General features: G+C 41.5%; 1 protein-coding gene across 2 annotated transcripts in view; it reads left to right on the top strand.

Annotated features, from left to right (window-relative positions):
- pde9aa (phosphodiesterase 9aa) overlaps positions 1-14,846 on the top strand; it is a 127,795-nt gene that overhangs the window by 53,151 nt on the left and 59,798 nt on the right. Inside the window, exon 2 of one of the 2 annotated variants that reach the window (XM_032530261.1) lies at positions 2,417-2,483. The gene's annotated coding sequence lies outside the window, so the exon portion shown is untranslated. Of the gene's footprint in view, positions 1-2,416; positions 2,484-14,846 lie in introns of those variants that run through there. The other variant, XR_004334190.1, reaches the window with a different exon arrangement.

The following is a 14,846-nucleotide window of genomic DNA, read 5'->3' as shown; positions in this document are numbered from 1 at the left end:
TCAGACGAAGAAAAGGAATGCGTGTACGAAGCATAGCCCTGTAACGGTCTATGGTCAGAAGCAATGCAAATGAGCTACAAGTTAGCATTCAGCTCTAAGCTTAAAATTAGTGCCTATCAATTCAATTCAATTCAATTTTATATAGTATCAATTATAACAAGAGTTATCTCAGACATTTACAGATAGAGTAGGTCTAGACCACAAATCCAGAATTTTACACTCAACGCCAAACTAACACGCCATTCATCTCAAACACACCACAACAAAATACAGTAAAATAAAACATTGTGGGGTAGACTTTTAAACATTTTGGTAATATGGTCTCTCTAAAACGTGCGATTTACCACTGCTGCTGTAGATTACCCAGAATTGTGTTACTTTTAGAATGCAAGCAGAATGTGAAGGTGACCAGGAGATGGCGCCCGTTTGCGTAGGAATTAACTGAACCATACACAACCCGTAACATACCGCTTGCCTTTCCAGATATATTGGATACTCGAATACACGTTGTTTAACGTTTCATCTTCGGCTACTTTAGTGTCCCATGTGAGCAAAGTGGGGCGACAGCGCATCTCCTGGATTCAATGTCAAGTCTCTTTAGTTTCTGTAAAAACTAAAACTGGAAATGATTTACTTGATCTTTTTTTATTACTATTATTTTTTTTACCTGCAAGGAGTTCAGTTTAGTTTAGTCAGTTCTGAAGCTTTTACTTTTATTTTGTTTAGTTTACAAAAAATAGTTTTCATTGTTTTTCGTTTAGTTCACTATAACAACCAACAGGACATACACACACACACCCACACACACACACACACACACACACACCCACACACACACACAACACCACACTGATATTAGCTCTATGGTGACTTCAGAAAAAAAAAAAGCAGAGAAGCTAAAATGTTGATGATAAGTAATTACTTACAACTAACCGGGGGAAACTCGGGTTCAGTGTCTGGCCCAAGGACATATACATATATTACACTCCACGGCCACTTTATAGGTACACCTGTCCAACTGGTCGTACACTTAATTTCTAGCAGCCATCACAGGCGGGCAACTCGTGCATTTAGGCATGTAGACATGTCAAGAGATCTCCTGCAGTTCAACACCGAGCATCAGTATGGGAAAAAAGGTGATTTGAGTGACTTTGACCGTGGCATGATTGTTGGTGCCAGAAGGGCTGGTCTGAGTATTTCAGAAATGCTAATCTACTGGGATTTTCACGCACAACCATCTCTAGGGTGTACAGAGAATGGTCCGAAAAAGAAAAAACATCCAGTGAGCGGCAGTTCTGTGGGCGGAAATGCTTGTTGATGCCAGAGGTCAGAGGAAATGGCCAGACTGGTCGAGATGATAGAAGGGCACGACAGAATCAAATAACCACCCGTTACAACCAAGGTGGGCAGAAGAGCATCTCTGAAAGCACAGAGTCGAAACTTTGAGGCAGATGGGCTACAGCAGCAAAGAACCACATCGGGGCCACTTCCTTTCAGCTAAGAACAGGAAACTGAGACTACATTTGCACAGCTCATCGAAATTAGGACAATAGAGATTGGAAAAACTGCCTGGTCTGATTGAGTCTACGATTTTGCTGCGACAGTCGGATGGGTAGGGTCAGAATTTGGCGTCTACAACATGAAAGCTGGATCCATCCGTTGGTATCAACGGTTCAGGCTGGTGGTGGTGGTTTCATGTGGTGGGGAATATTTCTTGCCATCTTTGGCCCTTGGTACCAATTGAGCATCGTTGCAACGCCACAGCATACCTGAATTGTTGCTGCAATGTCCATCCCTTTTTGAACTAAGTACCCAACTTCTGATGACTACTTTCAGCAGGATAATGCGCCATGTCATAAAGCTGGATCATCACAGACTGGTTCTTGAACATGAACAAGAGTTCGCTGTACTCAAATGGCCTCCACAGTCACCAGATCTCAACCAATAGAGCATCTTTGGGATGTGGTGGAACGGGAATTCGCATCATGGATGTGCAGCCGACAAATATGCGGCAACTGTGTGATGCCATCATGTCAATATGGACCAAACTCCATGAGGAATGCTTCCAGCACATATATATATACATACATACATACATACAAAACAGATATTAGTTACCACTACGGTAATAACATCCTATATGTAGTTGTGTGTTCTAACGTTAGGCAGATTTGCATGCAGTGTAATAATAAGCTCAAATAAAATTTAGACATAGATAGACTATTTGAAGCTGGTTATAAGTAAGTAGTTGTGCATGTATAGGTACTGAGCATGTGTGTGTATTTCAGGCCTGTGTGTTTATGTGGTTCAACAGAGTTGAAAACGTTATTTTCCAGGTTTATGTGGATAGAAACTTATGTGGTAATGGATTTAAAAATCTGTCCTTATCATGTGGATGTTGTGTGTTCTCCCTTAGGTGGTGTCAGTAGATTCTGCACCCCATGTGACATTAGAGCTGTTCTGTACAGCCCGGGTTTGCCAAGGTAAACACAACACGTGCACACACACACACACACACACACAACACACACACACACACACACAACAAACCAACACCACACACCACACAAACACACACACACACACACACACACACACACACACAGTATGTTCCTGTTTCACTTGACATTTAATACCATCTGACACCTGCATGCATGTGATTAATCAGTGCCTATTTACAGTGCTGCTATATATTTAATAAGTTTTCACGCAGTAGCATTGCTGAGTAATAACTTTAGTGCAGATTACAACCAATACTCCTCTGTGTTTGTTTTAGAGTTCAGATAGGCAGACTACTGTTTAGGATATGTTTTTTGTTAATTTCTGGATAATCCTATACAAGCAGGGATGAAGTAGAATAGTTGCAAATACGACAAAAGAATATGTATACAAGATCATAAAACACACAACATATCATACAGTGCCTTGCGAAAGTATTCGGCCCCCTGAACTTTTCAACCTTTTGACACATTTCAGGCTTCAAACTAAAGATATAACATTTTATTTTTGTGAAGAATCACCAACAAGTGGGACACAATTGTGAAGTGGAACGAATCTATTGGATTTTTAAACTTTTTTAGCAAATAAAAACTGAAAAGTGGTGTGGTGCAAAATGATTGGGCCCCTTTACTTTCAGTGCAGCAAACTCAGTCCAGAAGTTCAGTGAGGATCTCTAATGATCCATTTGTCCTAATGACTGATGGTGATAAATAGATCCACCTGTGTGTGATCAAGTCTCTGTTAAATGCACCTGCTCTGTGATAGTCTCAGGGTTCTGTGAACGCAGAGCAGAGAACATCATGAAGACCAAGGAACACACCAGGCAGGTCGTAATACTGTTGGGAGAAGTTAAAGCCGGATTTGATACAAAAGATTTCCCAAGCTTTAAACATCCCAAGGAGCACTGTGCAAGCGATCATTTGAAATGAAGGAGTATCAGACCACTGCAATCTACCAAGACCTGGCCGTCCCTGTAAACTTTCAGCTCAGACAAGGAGAAGACTGATCAGAGATGCAGCCAAGAGGCCCATGATCCCTTGGATGAACTGCAAGAAACTACAGCTGAGGTGGGAGAGTCTGTCCATAGGACAACAATCAGTCGTACACTGCACAAATCTGGCCTTCATGGAGAGTGGCAAGAAGAAAGCCATTTCTCAAAGATATCATAAAAGTCTCGTCTAAAGTTTGCCACAAGCCACCTGGGGACACACCAAACAGTGGAAGAAGGTGCTCTGGTCAGATGAAACCAAAATCAAACTTTTTGGCCACAATGCAAAGATATGTTTGGCGTAAAAGCAACACAGCTCATCACCCTCAACACACCATCCCCATTGTCAAAATGGTGGTGCAGCATCATGGTTTGGGCCTGCTTTTCTTCAGCAGGGACAGTGAAGATGGTTAAATTGAGGGGAAGATGGATGCAGCCAAATACAGGACCATTCTGGATGAAAACCTGTTGGAGTCTGCAAAAGACCTGAAACTGGGACGGAGATTTATCTTCAACAAGACAATGATCCCAAACATACAGCAAAATCTACAAGAATGTTCACAATAAACGTATCCAGGTGTTAGAATGGCTAAGTCAAAGTCCAGACTGAATCCAATCCAGATCTGTGGAAGAACTGCAAACTGCGTTCACAAACGCTCTCCATCCAACCTCACTGAGCTCCAGCTGTTTTGCAAGGAAGAATGGGCAAGAACTTCAGTCTCTCATGTGCAAAACTGATAGAGACATACCCCAACGACTTGCAGCTGGAATCGCAGCAAAGGTGGCTCTACAAAGTATTAACGCAAGGGGGCAAATAATTTTACACGCATCACTTTTCAGTTTTTTACTTGCTAAAAAAGTTTAAAATATCCAATAGATTTCGTTCCACTTCACAATTGTGTCCCACTTGTTGGTGATTCTTCACAAAAAATAAAATTTTTATATCTTTATGTTTGAAGCCTGAAATGTGTCAAAAGGTTGAGAAGTTCAAGGGGGCCGAATACTTTCACAAGGCACTGTAGATGTGGTGAAAATAGATAACAGGATTTAAAAAGAAACAAATTGAAATCCATCAAATCAGATAAAAGAAAAGACCATGAAAACCCAGAAAATAAAAGTAAAGAAATTAGAGGAATTAGGCTTCTTGTGTGTTTTAGCTCACACAGTCTGTAAATACAGTAGCTATTCATATTTAACACTATAGTGCACAACTATTTTATAATAACAAACATCCATTACATTCAAGCCATTGCCAAGTGATTTGATACAAAGGTAATTAAACTCCTTTACAAAATGGTGTAGTCAGGTGAGTTTTGCACACAGAAACTTTGAAAGGTAATGACTTCCTTTGAAGACTCCATCGTGTTTTTTTTAATCCTCTGTGTCCTCCTTGGCTACTAGCAACTGTGTGGAGGAGGGCTTTTCATTTCTGACAATTTCTGTAAAGAAAAGCTGTCAATGTGAGGTGGTCCCCTACTTCCAATGTCTATGGCTCCACCTTGAACAAAGTGGAGTAAATTTAAGTATATTGTGCTGATAATGCCTTTAACTAAACATTGACATGCAGGACTTTTAGTGTGCGGTGTGAAGTAAAACCTTTTGAGTACTTCTTCCACTGCCAACACCAACATTCCCAGACAAAGTTGCAAAAAATTCTGGGCCCTGTAGAAAAGCATTTCTATGGGCCCCTCACCGCATCCACAGCTATTCATTCTAGCATCTTTTTGGGACTTCCTCAATTGAGGGCCCTGGGTACTCAGTCCCGTTTTCCCCTCTAGTCCGACCCCCCTTTCCCAGATAAAGTAACGGTGAACATAATGGTGTTTGCCTGGAGTATAGGCGTAGATTTTGGGGGGGGGGGATGCAGGGGATATGTTCTCCCCAGTATTTAAAAAAGGTAGATTTGTCCCCCACAAAAAAATGAAAGACAACTCACTAAAGAGGTAAAAATAACCATTTTAGGGGTCATGTCCTTCTCGTCTGTGAATATGTTTCACAACTTCACACACAACTATACAGTCCCTGACAAAAGTCTTGTCGCTTATCTATTTTGTAGAAACACCATATGGCGGTGGTGTGTTGTGTACGCCCGGCAGGACAAACAGCTCAGCCTTCCGCCCATTTCTATCCGGTGGGTCACTCACAGTATTGCAACAGAAAATCCCTCTGCGACCTTTTGAAGATTTACCCATAGTCCACTAATGTATGAATCTTTCTACTCGAATTTTTAATCAATTGACTTTTAATTTTAGGAACTTCCCTCAAGCCAGGAAAATTGATTCAAAACCTGTAGCATCACCACAATGTAAAGTCTATGGGCCAATTCATTTCACAGAAGTAAGCTCGGAACTTAAAAACTTTTTTGCGCAACTAAGCACTCTACGAATGAACGGGTGTTCCACCATGAATGTATCCAGGTCTTGTCATACATCCATGGTGTGCAGTCCCTGAAACTCACCAGCAAGCTGTCCTCCAGTCATGGGCACACTCGATACAGTGACCTGCAACACAAAGGACACACCAGGTTAGTTTGAGAGCAGAGGTGGTGTGAGCTGAAATTAATTTTACATGGAGGTGTATGTTCAGATGGTGTTTTTGTCAAATACAATTTTTTTCAGATTTTAACCTGAGATAGATAGCAAATATGCACACAGTGTTGTGGTTTGGGGTTTGTTGGGGGTTATTTTCCCGTTTGGCCATCCTTGTGTTTTTGCTCGGTTTTCTCCCTAATTTGGTGTTAGGATCCTGTCTTATGTTTCCCTGTATCTGTTGTTTCTGCTTCTGTTTTGTAGTCAGCTTCCTTCTTGTCTTGTCTTGTCTAGCTTCACGTTTGCCTGTCTGTGGTCCAGCCCCGCCCTAAGGTGCTTCACCGCTCTCAACTGTTCCCATTACCTCGTTACCTCTTGTACTTAACCTCTGTGTTTCCCTTGTCTTGTGCCAGATCGTTTTGTCCGTTGCTCCGTGATGTCTATTGCCTTTTCTCGCCAGTTCCCTGCCTGCGTCCTGTCTGCCCTCCAGGCCCTGTGTTCCCGTTGATGTTCCAGCTGATTCCCCGTGAGTTTTCCTTGGTTTCCCTGTTTGGACTTTTGCTCTCCCCCCTGCCTGTTTGTGAAATTCTGTGGACCTCTCCCATCTCTACTCTGGTGTTTGGATAATAAATCCCTTTTTTATGGTTCTACTACTCTGCGTTTGGGTCCTCCTTCCTGTCCCATAACATCACACGCTGTACACACACACACACACACACACACACACACACACCACACACACACACACACACACAACACACACCACACACACACACACACCACACACACACACACACACACACAACACACACACACACACAAACACACACAACATTATGTAAATGCCTGTATATATATTATATATATATTGCTTTTCTAGTCTTAACGACTACTCAGAGCTCTACATAGTTACACCATTCCCCATTCACCACTATGGCCAGGCTAGCCATACAAGGTGCCACTTGCTTATCAGATGCACACTCACCAAATTGTGTGGGAACAAATACACTCAGGCAAGTTCAGTGTCTGCCCAAGGAAACTTTGACATGTGACGGGGCCGGGATCGAACCACCAACCTTCCGATTGGCAGGCACACCGCTGAAAGCTTTAACCGCTCTATAAGGTGTTGTCCCTTATCAGTGTGTGCTGTGGGCCTGTGTGTAAGTGCATGTGCCTTTAACCTTGAGACTGGAAGCATATCGAGTGTTTTGTCTAACGAGAACTAGGGCAGTTCTCATCATTTATGTTAAAGGACCATAACCGTCCTCATGTCCCTAACATCACCCATCGTGGACATGCTCTACATCCCAGCAATTCTTAGTGTCGCATTGTTTTTTTTGCAAACGGCAATTTCTTAACGACATTGGTGATGCGGAGCCTATTAGTAAGGCCACTGTACAGCAAAGCGCTGTCAGAAGAGTGTGACTCGCTCTGAAACATGTTTTAAACGTTTGTGTAGAGTTCCCTGGACAAAAACCAGTAAGAGACATTAAAAATGCATGTGTAACACCCTTTGAAATTACAATTCTGTTGATGGTGCTGCAGCCCAGAAGGGATTAGTAGGCCTAGAACGTTTTCACCCGCAGGATTGCACCTAACTGTAATATTATCTTAGCGTTGCATTGACTATAGCAACAATTTTCTCCCACCAAATTCTCTTTCTTTTTTACTGCATTGCTTTTTTTTTTTAAACTAAATATATGTTCAACCTGCTGTGTGGCTCCATTCATGCTGCCTTTTTATCTGTGGTGGTTCACGCACTTAACTCTAAGTCAACATCAGCTGTTGTGAAGTGGAAACTCAGTTTGTAAACCCTTCCGGAAACGGACAAGGATTAACAAACTGAGTCTAACCCTGATCTCTGAGTTGATTTACCCTGTGATGAGTTTTTGACGTTAGTCAATGAGGATGGATAAGGTTTGTATGCTACATAACTGAGAGACTGGGAAGAAAAACCATACATTTTAAAAGGTAGTTATCTGGAAATGAAAATGCATCTATAGTCGGGGTCTCAATATCATCTCCCGACGTATATTTTAACTCCCTGAGAAGTAATACAGCTTCTCATCAACATGACCTTACCATTTACTAAAGGAATGCCATTTCCAGAATCTGATTCTGATACTCAATCACAGCATTTTACGGTCTGTATAACTTGCTAAATTAACAACTGTTGCCATGGTAGAAGTCTGATATTTTTTAATCAATATTGATTAGTTAAGTAATTTGTGTTAGTAATGTTATAGATCCACGGTTAACTCACTCACTTACAGGGACGTGCACAAGTACAAGCTATTGTTGCCCGGGCAACAGCGCCGTTTGCCCCGATTGACTTAGAGCTCTGATGGAAGAGCTAATAACTCCTCTTTTTTTCCTTTTTTTTAACTGTTGTGGCTGCATTTATACGATAAAACGGCCATCATTACTAAAGTTAAATCAACGAAATCGCTATATCATTCAAGCTTGCCCTCAGCGTTGCCCTCGGCCAAAAGTCACGCCACTCTGTTACATTCTCACACAAGGTGCACCGCAAATTAAAGAGAGGGAACGCCAAGCCCTTCTGCTTTCACGTGAGTTTTAAAGTTATAAATGGTGATTACGACAAATCCCTGTGATGGTAACCACAAAATCCACTTGAGCCGGAGAGCCATGCTCAACGGTAAAGTTAACAGTCCCAACCAGGAAGCTGGCGTTATAAGTAGATAACCTCTAATAATATAAATTAAACCTGCATCACCCTGTCTGGCTTCTGTTTCACATAATGAAGGCTCGCTCGCATTATCCCTACTTATGTCCGTATGCTTGTATTACGTTACTGTGAGCCCTGTGGATGTTATGTTATGTTACTATTGTTCGTTAGAATGGCAAGAACGGAATGTACAAAGGAGAGCTCGGGACCACCGTCTTGTATTCCATTCTATTAATAATCCTTAACCCTATTACAGATTATCTGTCCACAGGCGGCAGTGATGTATCAAAAGGGTAAAGGTACTTTATTGTCATGTACACATACATGTAGAGAATTGATTTTCTACATTTAAAACATCCCAACAAGGGAGCCGTGGGCAGCCATTTACAGCACCCGGGACCGGAGACCGCAGATCTGATGCCAGTGTCTTGGTCGTGACACTGCCTGGAGATCCTGGTCCAGTGTTTGATGGTGGGGGAAACCAGAGCGCCCAGAGGAAACCCACGCAGACTAGGGAGAACATAAAACTCCACACAGAAAAACCGGAATAACCGGGATTCAAACCCAGAACCTTCTAGCTGTGAGCCACTTAAGCAAATAATCATTGTAACTTTTCAACAGAAGAGACTTTCTCTCTGTTTTTCCTGTTCATTGTATTACTTTACTCAATTTTAATGAATTCTATTCAGCTAAACTAGTATCCAATTTTCAATTTCAATTTTATTTATAGTATCATTCATAACAAGATTTCTCGAGACACTTACAGATAGAGTAGGTCTAGACCACACATAATATTCCATAATCCTTCTTTCATGATCCCGGAGGGTTTCTCTCCACTGGTTTACATCTATCAGCCTGAGGACTGGCTGGGAAGGAAAAAAAGATTAGCAGCTGATATCACGTCACCACAACTCACAACCGAGCTGGCGATGATGCGTTCGTGGACCTCACCACCAGGTCAGCTCTACCATCGTGGCCTCCCACGGGCCGTTCCTGGTTTCATGGAGGGTCTAGTGGCAGAGCGTGCTGGAGATTGGTGTTACAGCCTTTTGCTGTCACCTGCGCACCTGTTTTTCCACGCAGCCTGAGGTCGGGTCGAGAGTTATCCAGTTTGAAGCTTTTATCCTACACCCCATCAGGGGGTCAGTGAGTAAAATTGCATCTGCTTTGCCCAGCTATGTGTTGGCATGTTATGTGCATTGCTAGCCCCGTCTCCCACTGTGATCTGCTCACAGTGGTCAGTGTGGCCGGCAGTAGGCGGGCTACGGCGACTAGGAACAGGGTGTTATACATCAGGCTCCACCCATGTACCCATGGAGACTCCTATGTCATTGTTAAAGAGGGTGTAGGATGTGAGACAGCGGACGCTGCCTCTTATGCATGGCTGCTGTTGGGTTCAGGTAGGCCCATCCTGATTGGCCGCAACATTATGCAAAGTTTAGTGGGTGAACGCATGCTCGGATTGGAGAGGAGTATTACCATGAAGTCCAGTAGAGGCTCCGCCTGGCTTTAGAACTAAGGTTTATAACAGCACCTTTGTTCCAGATTTCAATTGCAGCGTCTGGGCACGGACAAAACGAGTGAATGAGGACAGAAACGTTAATTTAAATAAATATTCCCAAGGAAGTCCCGTTCACATTTTTCACATTCATCATCAACGGAAATGTTCAGTTTAATGGGAGTACAACACTAAATATGCTACAGAGTTTGTGTTTGCATGGACGCAGTGTTCCAACTGCAGAGAATAAACAGAGTGTCTTCTTTAGCAATAGCAATAAAAACATTTGAAATCAATAAAACGTTTAAAACTATATTTTGAAATGTAAGTGACACAATTAATGTTCTGATTACTCAAGGTGTATACAAAGCTCTTTCATGACAGAACTTAGTTGCAAGATGATGAGGACGTAGGGTAATTAATTTGCTTTAGAAGGAACCAGGCTCTCTTTGTAGAAATAAGCTGCTAACTAGTCATTATTTAATATATCACATACTCCCACTACTAAAACTATTATCTTACTGTCCAGTGGGGGTCTTATTAGTGCCTCAGCTAACTGTGACACGCTCACTCTCAAAGTTACGCACATGGTAAATTTGGTGTTAATGGTATTTGTGGTCATGCATCATCTTCCCCAGGCTTGCACATTCTGTATCTTCTGTGGAACTGTTAGAAAAAGAGACAAAGATCAAAGTTTCTAATCCTACTTCTCGCTCTATCTTGCTTTTGACACTGGCGACAGTGGTATCAGACACAGGTCCACCTACACAATATTTAAATCAGTCACCATAAAACACTAGCAGGAAATCACATATGAGCACATTGCCGGGAATTCTCTCTGTGGGAACTTACATGAGATAAATCTTTTTGTGAATACATTTGTTGATGATTGATTTGAGGGAAAACACATTTGCATGAGCATCAAATAATTGTTGGAATGAACTGTCCTGTTCACATCCTTGAAAGTAAGTTATCGCTCTAGCTCGTGGTCAGTCTATCTTGATGTTTAGACATTATCACTGATAATCAAAATCCTTATGGAGAAAAAGAACGGATTTTTTTTCTTGCGGATCCCACGGTTGAGCTCTATACACAGAATGTAAACCTCCACCCGTATAACACTGGAAGGGATGGGTCAATCAACGTTGGCAGCATGCTTTATTTACAGCTTCTGCAGAAGTAACGGTTTAATCATAGTAAAGCCCTGCATCCAAATACTGCACCCACCATGATTCAGAAAAATGGACCACTGTATTTAATGAGACTTTTTATCTCTGTGATTCTGATTTCTTGCAAATTAAAAGGCTTCAGTAAACTCAGTTAACTAAGCTAATGCAAAGCTACGAATCACATTTCATGACAGCTCATTGTAGCAATATGCTAACAGACAGAAGAAAGGCCGGACACTGGATTTACAGTCAATCGACGAAAGTCTTCAATCAATCTAACAGCCAGCTTGTTGGACTGAATTAATGTTCTGTCAACATCAATTTATCAATGAAGACATCAGTGGGATGCAGATTTTCAATACCTCTGTGTTGTGGGCATAGTGGGGTCAATGGACACCATGGCTCCGGATGATCCAGCAGGGACAGATTAGTGTTTCTGCATGAAGACAAAACACACGACATCTACGCAAGTCACTGTAAGGCTGCATGATTGTGAGCAATCTTTTTTTCTACGTTTCACTTAAGCATAATACTATTCATTTGTTCATAAAATCTAAAGAGGATGGGCCTACTTGCACTGCTAATGATGGAAGGGTGGTAAGAACTATAGAACCAAAAGGTCCAGTTTCAATCTCCTGTGAGAGCAAAACATCCATCCACATGTGTCTTTAAGCAGATCACTGAGTAAGAAATCTTCAGAGAACGGGGTCAGATCTCACCAAACAGACACCAACATATCACCGACACTGTGTTACCTGAACTACAGGAACTCAGCGGCTCCCTACTGAAAAATCCAGTAAAGTAAAAAAAAAATTTTACATTTTTAAAAATGTGTCAAACCATGAGTTCAAATTAATTCACAAATCAATTTCTCGCCCAGCATCAACGCTTATTTCCTGCATTCTGGTGAATTTTTCTGCATCAATATACGGTCAAATGTAAATATAAGTGAAAGGAAATTATATTTAATTATATAATAATTAATTATGTCCTGTATTGTTGAAATATCATACCTGTTTTGGTTTATGTTTCTTTTAGGAATAATGTACATCTCAACAACAAAATCTATTAGAGAATGAACCTTGATAAAGCTATTAGCCCAAAGTTAAATCTACATTAACACATGACAATGTCACATGTCAAAATCACAAGAAATCCCCTCTTTATTTTCACAAAGGGACTAAGCTGCTCTTACAGGTCCCACGCTGTGTCTGTACGTGTTGTACTGCTGAAAAGGAACTTCTCAGATCTGTATGACTCATTTAAATATGGTACCACCCACACTAACAATATATTCTGTAATATATTGCTGTAGAAATGTTAGAAAGTAATTGCTAATGAAATAAATTTCAAAAATGAAAGTAGATTGATATGACACTATGTGAAATTGATGCACTGGTAAAAATAACTGTTACTGGAGTTACTGTCTTTGAACTATATGACCAGCCAAAAGCAGTTTTTCCCTTAACACTTCTTTCACCTAGGTCCAAAATGCCTAATGTAATTAGATTTAGTATATAAACATAACTTTGTGGTTTCACCTCTATTATAAAAAGTCTATGGGTGTCCCAACCCTTTTGCTTTTCACTGTCTGCGCCACCGACTCCGAGTTGTGACCGGTTCGAACGTTACCACCTGACCTAGCGTGGCATGCCTGCGTGTTGTGTTGCATGTCAGTGTGTGACATGACGTAGTGTGTGGTGTTTTTGTAGATGCGTGCTGAAGTTTGTTTGAGTATTTGGGTATACATTTTCATTTAAATGAGGGTTTTATTCTTATCAATGTTAATCACATCCCACCTACGGACAAAAAAATCATCCTGCAGAATTATACGGACACCATGGACCGGAAATTCAGCAGAAGCCACAGTTACACAACATGCACTGCTAGGTTACATGGTATGGTCCAATACAGTCCCTGACAAAAGTCTTGTTGCTTGTTTGCAAATTGACCTGAAGTGCCACTGAAATATATTTCTAATCAAGATTTATTTACAAGAAATGGCTCATTTTAATCCCAACAGCTTCTGTAAGAATGTTCAGTGCAAAACGAAACTGTCAAAAAGTATTCTAATTCCCGCTTGGTAAACCCCATTAAGTCAATTTTGCAAAGACATAAGTGTTGTCGCCTTGTCAATGAGCTTCACCTTGTACTAATAATGGATCAATCAGGTCTCAGGTGGATATAAAACAACCCCCAGTACACTAGACCTTCACATCAACTGCAACTAGACCTCTGCAAACATGCCTAAGATTCACCTGAGACTAAAGTTTTGATTATCAAGGAGCTGAAGACCAGATCCACTGCTGATGTGGCAGACACCTTAATGTGTCTCAGCGTCAAGTACAGAGGATAAAAAAACATTTGAAGACACTGGAGACGTTTTGACAAGCCCAGGTCAGCAGACCCCGCAGAACACTGCTCGAGAGGACCGTTTGTTGGCTCGAAAATCCAGGCCAGCCCATTTTCCACTGCAGCAGAGCTCCACGAGCCTGGTCACCTGAAGTCCCTGTGTCAACCAGAACGGTTTGTCGGATTCTGTCTCGAAATGGCCTCCATGGTCGAATCATGCCCAGAAGCCAGCACTAAACAAAAGACATTGAAAAACCGTGTGGCATGTGCCAAGGCCCACAGCTTGCTAAAAGGATGGATGCTGGAGAAGTGGAAGAAAGTGGATTTTCAGATGAATCTTCTGTTGAATTACACCACAGTCGCCGCAAATATTGCAGGAGACCTACTGGACCCCGCATGAATCCAAGATTCACCCAGAAAACAGTGAAGTTTGGTGGTGGAAAAATCATGGTCTGGGGTTCCAACCAGTATGGGGTGTGCGAGATATCTGCAGGGTGGAAGGCAACATCAATAGTCTCAAATACCAAGAAATCTTAGCTACCTCTTATATTCCCAACCATAAAAGAGGCCAAATTCTGCAGCAGGATGGTGCTCCATCGCATACTTCCATCCCCACTTCAAAGTTCCTCAAGGCGAAGAAGATCAAGATGCTCCAGGATTGGCCGGCCCAATGACTGAACATCATGAGGCATATGTGGGGTAGGATGAAAGAGGAACATGGAAGACCAAACCAAAGAATATTGATGGACTCTGGGAGGCATGCAAGACTGCTTTCCTAGCTATTCCTGATGACTTATCAGTACATTGTATGAATCCTTGCCAAACCGCATGGATGCAGTCCTTCAAGCTCATGGAAGTCATACAAGATATTACATTTGAATCTCACGCACACTATTAATTTGGTGACATATTTTAGTATTTGCAGTAAACTTGTTCAATTTCTGTATAGGCGACAAACTTTGTCTTGCCAAAATCTGACCTTTCTGTCTTGTTTAAATTATAAATCTTGTTTCAGTGAAATTAATTATTTCAGTGCATTGAACATCATTGGGAGGGTTTTAGCTTTTCATATGAGCTATTCTTACACCAATTGATTAATTAAATTCAGTTAATAGCACGTTTC

The sequence above is a fragment of the Etheostoma spectabile genome, chromosome 11 (assembly GCF_008692095.1).
Source record: "Etheostoma spectabile isolate EspeVRDwgs_2016 chromosome 11, UIUC_Espe_1.0, whole genome shotgun sequence".
NCBI lineage: Eukaryota > Metazoa > Chordata > Actinopteri > Perciformes > Percidae > Etheostoma > Etheostoma spectabile.
This window is presented reverse-complemented; position numbering and strand designations above follow the sequence as displayed.